The sequence below is a fragment of the Carya illinoinensis genome, chromosome 11 (genome assembly GCF_018687715.1).
Source record: "Carya illinoinensis cultivar Pawnee chromosome 11, C.illinoinensisPawnee_v1, whole genome shotgun sequence".
Classification (NCBI taxonomy): domain Eukaryota; kingdom Viridiplantae; phylum Streptophyta; class Magnoliopsida; order Fagales; family Juglandaceae; genus Carya; species Carya illinoinensis.
The window spans coordinates 23,305,927-23,312,920 of NC_056762.1; the positions used below are offsets into that span (position 1 = coordinate 23,305,927).

Below are 6,994 nucleotides of genomic sequence, written 5' to 3' on the forward strand. Positions count from 1 at the left end.
TTTAATCTCCCTATTTGCTAGTTCAGCTTGTCCTTTGGTTTGAGGATGATAGGGAGTAGAGATTTTGTGATGGATACCATACTTCTTCATTAAGGCCGAGAAATGCTTGTTACAAAAGTGGGTGTCATTATCACTGATTACGGCTTTAGGCATGCCAAACCTTGCAAAAATGTTTTCTTTCAAAAATTTTAAAACAATTTGATGATCATTAGATTTGCAAGGGACTGCCTCAACCCACTTAGAAACATAGTCAACAACAAGCAAAATGTATAAATAGCCATAAGAAGAAGGAAATGGTCCGATAAAATCTATCCCCCAACAATCAAAAATTTCAATCAGTAGTATGGGTTGCATAGGCATCATATTTCTCCTAGTGATTCCTCCTAATTTCTGACAAGGTTCACAAGTTTTACAAAAACTAAAGGCATCCTTGAACATGGTTGGCCAGTAAAATCCGCTTTGAAGAATTTTGGCCACTGTTTTGTGGGCTGAAAAATGCCCACCACAAGCTTCCGTATGGCAAAAATTTAAGACACCAGAAATTTCATCATTGGGCACACACTTCCTAATGATTTGATCTGGACAATACTTGAAAAGGTAAGGATCATCATAGAAGAACGATCTCACCTCATGCATGAATTTCCGTATATCTTGAGCGCTCCAATGAGGTGGTGTTTGTCCTGTCACCAAGAAATTCACTATATCAGCAAACCAAGGCAAATTTTCAACTAACATAAGATGTTCATCAGGAAAAGAATCAAGAAAAGGTGTCGGTTGTTCAGTTTCAGCAACTGTGAGCCTAGACAAATGGTCGGCTACCACATTCTCTACTCCTTTCTTGTCCTTGATGATAATATTGAACTCCTGGAGTAAAAGTATCCATCTAATCAACCTTGGTTTTGCATCTTTCTTTTTCAATAAATACTTGAGAGCTGCATGGACAGTAAAGATGACTATAGGAGAACCAAGAATATATGCACGAAACTTCTCTAAAGCAAATACCACAGCAAGTAATTCTTTTTCAGTAGTAGAATAATTTTTTTGAGCAAAATTTAAAGTTTTACTTGCATAGTAAATGACATAAGGAAGTTTGTTCCTACGCTGTCCAAGAACAGCTCCTATAGCAAAATCATTTGCATTACACATGATTTCAAAAGAAAGTGACCAATCAGGAGGTTGAAGAATAGGAACAGTGGTTAGCAAAGTCTTAAGCCGACAAAAAGCTTCTTGACTGTGGCGCCCCCAAATCCCCACGCCCGAACACGGGGAAATCGAGACGTCCGGATAGTGACAACCCGGGTCACCACCCTATCGACGGGTGCCAAGTGTGTGCAAAGGCAAGAAATGTGCACGAAAGAACACGCAGCGGATAACAAAAGTCATAACTAAGTACCAGAATTTTTCTTAACGTAATACACGCTGTTTAAAACGTACATAGATAAAATATTACAAAAACACAAATACAGTTTTAAACAAATATAAAACATAGCATCAGCAACCCGGCGGAGCCGCATCCTCGGGCTCAGCCTCCTCCTCTTCGTCCTCTACCTCTGCGCCAAAAGCTACGGAACCAAGAATGGTACCGCAGGTAAGTAAAACCCAAACACTACCAGATAAAAACACATAAAACTCAAACAAGATGCATGAAACATGCCCAATGCACAAAGCCCATAAAACACAAGTTTTCCACACACGCCAAAAACCCATTTGGCCCAAAAACACACGACCTTTCTAACTAACACGCCAAAAGTCACATTTGGCTCAATATCTCGCCAAAAGTCCATTTGGCCCAATACCACGCCAAAAGTCCCATTTGGCCTCTCAAACCATTATCCAATTTTAACCGCGTGCACCATGACCTCCCCTAGGGGTCATCCGCACACCCTGGCTCCAGTGCCACACCACAGAGTACCACCGCGCGTGTGACACCTAACAAGCGATGCCCAGTTCCGCACCCCACGCGTGCGTAGCCAAGCATCCTCTAGCCCTCACCAGCGAAGGGCCACGGAGTCGGTGCGTAGGGCGATGCCCGGTTCCGCGCCCGGCGCGTTCGTAGCCAAGCAACCCCTAGCCCCCGCTCCCGTCGTCTAGCGACAACTCAAGGGACATCACTCAGTGTATTCCGCTCCCGAGTGACCAGAGGAGCTCCACCGGGATAATACCCCATCTCGGCTTGGGGTCGTGATACACACGCACCCGTAAAACCACTCACGCCAATACACAGGCCTTTCACACAATTCCACAAACACACGTGCATGCACCATGCAATGCCATAACAATGCATAATAAAATAATCAAACAACATAAATCAATTAAACAGACAACTCCGTCCTCCATCCATCCGACCCCCGAAACTCCTCGGACTCACTCTGGAATCAACAACCAACAACAATAAATAAATTGTATGAGCGATATATATTTAAATCTGAAAATAGGGTTTGGAAAATACTTACAGCGCTATACGGTAATTTTAGAAAACAAGCAGCGTTGCAAACGGCGGCGGAAAAGCAACGTCACAGTGAAAATTCACTGCGGCCGTGGGTTTGAAAAACCCACTTTTGAACGGGGACAAGCTAGGACACGAAATTGATAGGGAATAGTCTAGGGATGGTTGTGAAGCTATTGGAAGTGGCGAACGGCCGTGGGTGGCGGCGGAATCGCCGGAAATGGCCGGAAAGTGCAAATCGGAAACTAAGCTCGTAGGAGCTGTTCCGGTGGTCGTTGGAGGCCGAAAATGGGTGGGTTAGGACGGCAAGGAGTCGGTGATGAAGTGGTGAAGAAGTGGTGGCCGGAGGTGGAGCGACGGCGGCGGATCGGAGCAAAATCCGTGGAGGCTTTAGAGAGCTTTTCCGGCCAAACGGCCGGCCGGTTGGGGGTGGGCTTTGGAGGGGTGGTGCGCCGGAGGGAGGGGAAGAGTTTGGGACCGGTGGGGGGCCAAACGGTGGCCGGACGGCGGTGGGCCGGTAGAGAGAAGGTTCCGGCGTGAGGGAGAGAGAAGAGAGAGAGAGAGCCGATCGGGGGGGGTTCGAACGCGGGAAAGCCGAAGGAAAGAAAAAGAAAAAGAAGAAAAAAAGAAAAAGAAAGGAAAAAGAAAAGAAGGGAAAAAGAAAAAAAAGAAAAAAGGAAAAAGAGAAAAGGAAAAAGATGTGAAAAGAAATGAGGTCCAATCCTCACTCCGGGAAAACGAAACAAACCGCTGAAAAAGATTAAAAACCACAAAACAACTAAAAGAAATAAAACACAACATCAAATAAATTAAAATAAATAACTAATATATTAATTAAAATAAAAACAACTATTTCAGCGAAAATACACTCAAAAGCGGGTCATCACATTGACACTCGGGTGTCCAATCAAATTTTACATCATTCATCAATAGCTTACATAGAGGCTTAGAAGTAGAGCTAAAGTCTTTGATAAATCTCCTATAAAAACCTGCATGCCCAAGAAAAAATCTACTGTCTTTTATTGACTTAGGTGTAGGAAGTTTAGAAATCAACTCAATTTTTGCTCTATCTACTTCAAGTCCTCTAGATGAAACAATATGTCCCAGAACAATGCCCTGTTGTACCATGAAATGAAACTTCTCCCAATTAAGTAGCAATTGCTTCTCTTCACACCTGGCCAAAACAGCTTGTAAATTGGTTAAACAGCTCTCAAATGAATCACCAAATACAGAAAAATCATCCATAAACACTTCTAGGGTGTTCTCAATCATGTCACTAAAAATGCTAAGCATGCATCTTTGAAAAGTTGCTGGTGCATTGCATAAACCAAAAGGCATTCTCCTAAAAGCAAAAGTACCAAAAGGACAAGTAAAGGTGGTCTTTTCTTGATCCTCTGGTGCTATTTCTAATTGATAGTAACCGGAGAATCCATCTAAGAAACAATAAAAGGTATGTACAGCAACTTTTTCTAACACTTGATCAAGAAAAGGCAAAGGAAAATGATCTTTCCTAGTGGCTTGTGAATTTTGACTGTTGATAACAGCTTGGCTTTGCATGAATTGCTGAAAATTGGTGGACAGCTGCTAGAAGTTGGTGGATAATTGCTGGAAATTGTCTTCAAGGTTCTTTTTCTGAGCTGGGACCATGTGGTTGGCATATTGAGATGGTCTTGAACCTCCTGGGGTAGTGTAGGGTACAATTTGTGAAGGACCAGCTATGTTCGGTGCAGGTAATGCAGCTTGATCACCTCTCCAATTGAAATTAGGGTGATTTCTCCATCCCAAATTGTAGGTATTGGAATAAGGACCTGAAAAAGATTTAGCAACCATATTAACAGCATTAGATTGATCTAAAAGAACTTCTTTAAAAGCTGGAATGGTTGGACAATCATTAGTTGAATGCCCTTGGCCCTCACAAATATTACAGCTCAAGGTAATCTGAGGTACAGCTTGTACTTCATTCACTTTCTTCAGTTCTATGGTTTCTAATTTCTTAGAAATCATAGCCAACCTAGCATTCAAATCATCTACTTCTCTCAAATTATATTTCCCACCCCCTGAAATTGTCTTTGAACTTTCCGACCTATCATGAACATTAGATGTATCCCATGATTGTGCATTTTCAGCTAGATAATCAAAATATTCAAAGGCTTCCTCAGGTTCTTTGCTAAAAAATGCTCCATTACACATGGTCTCCACAAATGATCTCATTTTTGGTTGCAATCCCTCATAAAAAAAACTAATGACCCTCCAATTCTCATATCCATGATGAGGACATGCATTTAAAAGGTCTTTGAATCGTTCCCAACAATGATAAAATGTTTCCACATCCTTTTGCCAAAAATTCATGATCTGTCTTTTCAAGGCATTGGTTCTATGCATGGGAAAAAAATTCTTTAAAAATTCAGTTTGCATTTCTTGCCAAGTCCCAATGGATCTTGGTCTTAAGGAATTCAACCATGTCTTAGCCTTGTCTTTTAAGGAAAATGGAAACAGTTTCAATCTTATGACCTCATCAGTGCATGTTCTATCCATGAATGTGGAACACACTTCTTCAAACTCTTTGATATGCAAATAGGGGTTTTCAGATTCCATACCATGAAAGTGTGGTAACAATGGAATCATCCCGGGTTTGAAATTAAAAGCATTTGCATGAATAGGTAAAATGATACAAGAAGGTGTGCTAGTCCTAACAGGCTGAAGATATTCTCTAAGAGTCCTGTTTGGATTCTCCACTTCCCTATCATGATGCTCATTTTCAGCCATGATGCTATCAGTGTCTGATAATGATTCAACAGAAGATAATGCAGAGCTAAAAGATGTCAATGATTATGTCCTAAACAGTCGAGATGTATGGTCTCTAGTCCAACCAGTCATACAAACAAGAGCAGATAATCAAAGACCATGAAAATTAAATAGAGAGAAGGGACAAAGATTAGATGCCACCCAGGCTGTGAAGAGGTTCACAGCTCCACAAACGTCCTCTCAGTAGTAGAGGAATGCTCTAATAAGCACCAGTTGTCCCCGGCAACGGCGCCAAAAACTTGACTCGTGGTCGAATGTGCTTCCAAGTATAGAAGTGTCAAGTTGTATCAAGGATAAGTCCAGAATCGTATTCCACAGGGACAATGGGTTATCAAAGCGTATAAGAGATTTGTGAGTAACAAATGAATCAAGTATGAGAGATGAAAATAAAATTCAAATGCAATGCAAAAAGATAATCGAAGTTGAAATTAGAGTTTCTAAAAAAAAAAAATTAACGAACACTTGGATTGGGTATGAGACTCTCTTTATTTCGGATTCTAGATAATTTTCTCAATTAACAATCCAATCAAGGCAGTGCTAATCGGAAGATAAAAAGTTAAGCTCAAGTTTTGCAATATTTTCCTAAGGGATTCTCTACTTTACTAGTCAAACACACATTAACAAACAACTGAGAGAGGCCTTGATAGTTTTCAAGCTTTCGTTGTGCCTTACGTCAACAACAAAACAAGAGCAAGAGCCGCAATCTATTTTCAATTTAAATCCGACTAGTAACATAGTGAAATCAACAATTATCAACAAAATATTGCATCGATCTAGAATCCAAAACAAATCACGTCCCATTCCACAACCCAAGTTTTAGAAATTAGCTACACATGATATTTCTAGCAATAAAAATTAGTCTAAGTTGAACCATGATAAAATCTAAGAGAAAATTTCCAAACGAAATAAATCCTAGAGATGCTACATGCAGGACAACTAAAGTAAAATGAAAACTGAAAACGTAGAGCCTGAGCTTTGTCTGTCCGTAAACGTCCAAACTAAGAGCAGAAAAAAAAATAAATGAAAATGGAGAGTGCGAACGAGCTTCCGTCTACTCGCCCCTGGACTAAAACATAAAATAAAATAAGAAGTAAAACTAAAAGTAAGAACCAGAAAATAAATTCCAGCCGCTTACTATCTAAAAGCAAAGCAAGAATGGAATAAAATCAACACCAGTCGCCCCAAAGTTCTAAACAAAAAGTAAAGAAAATAAAACTCAACTACTCTACTTCTGCTCCTAGAATCGAAAATGAAAAGAGGAAGAATAATAATTCCAAAAACAGCCGCCTTGTATCTAAACTAAAAGAAAAGAAATAAAATTCCTAAGAACAAAACTAAGAACTACCCTCCTCCAGGTCTGAACGAAAAGCAAGAAAAAAAACTTCAAAACTAAGCTACTGCTGTAGCCGAATGAAAATGAAAGAAACAATGAAAACAAGCTAAGCTACTGCTGTAGCCGAATGAAAATGAAAGAAACAATAAAAACAAGCTAAGCTACTATGTTTTGTGTTGCTGCCTCTAGCTAAATAAATACTGATTTTCTGCTGCTGCTGCTTGTTCGAGTGTATACATCCATGTTCTGTTGTAGAACTAACAAAGGGAATAAGACATGTTGTCTTCCTGTCTTAGGTCTGAAATGCTCTTGCTTTCCAACAACATCCAGCGTGTGTGAGTGTACTGCAACGTGATACGTGCATTTCTTCTCCTGCTGCTCTGCATCTGCAACGTCCAGGTTGGTGCTAT

The 6,994-nt window shown here is 40.4% G+C and overlaps 1 non-coding gene across 1 annotated transcript; it reads left to right on the forward strand.

Moving 5' to 3' along the window:
* Positions 1–4,706: 4,706 nt before the first annotated feature.
* Positions 4,707–4,814, forward strand: LOC122283549. The gene has a single exon (XR_006230949.1). It is a non-coding gene; the product is annotated as a small nucleolar RNA R71 (small nucleolar RNA).
* The last annotated feature ends 2,180 nt before the right edge of the window (positions 4,815–6,994 follow it).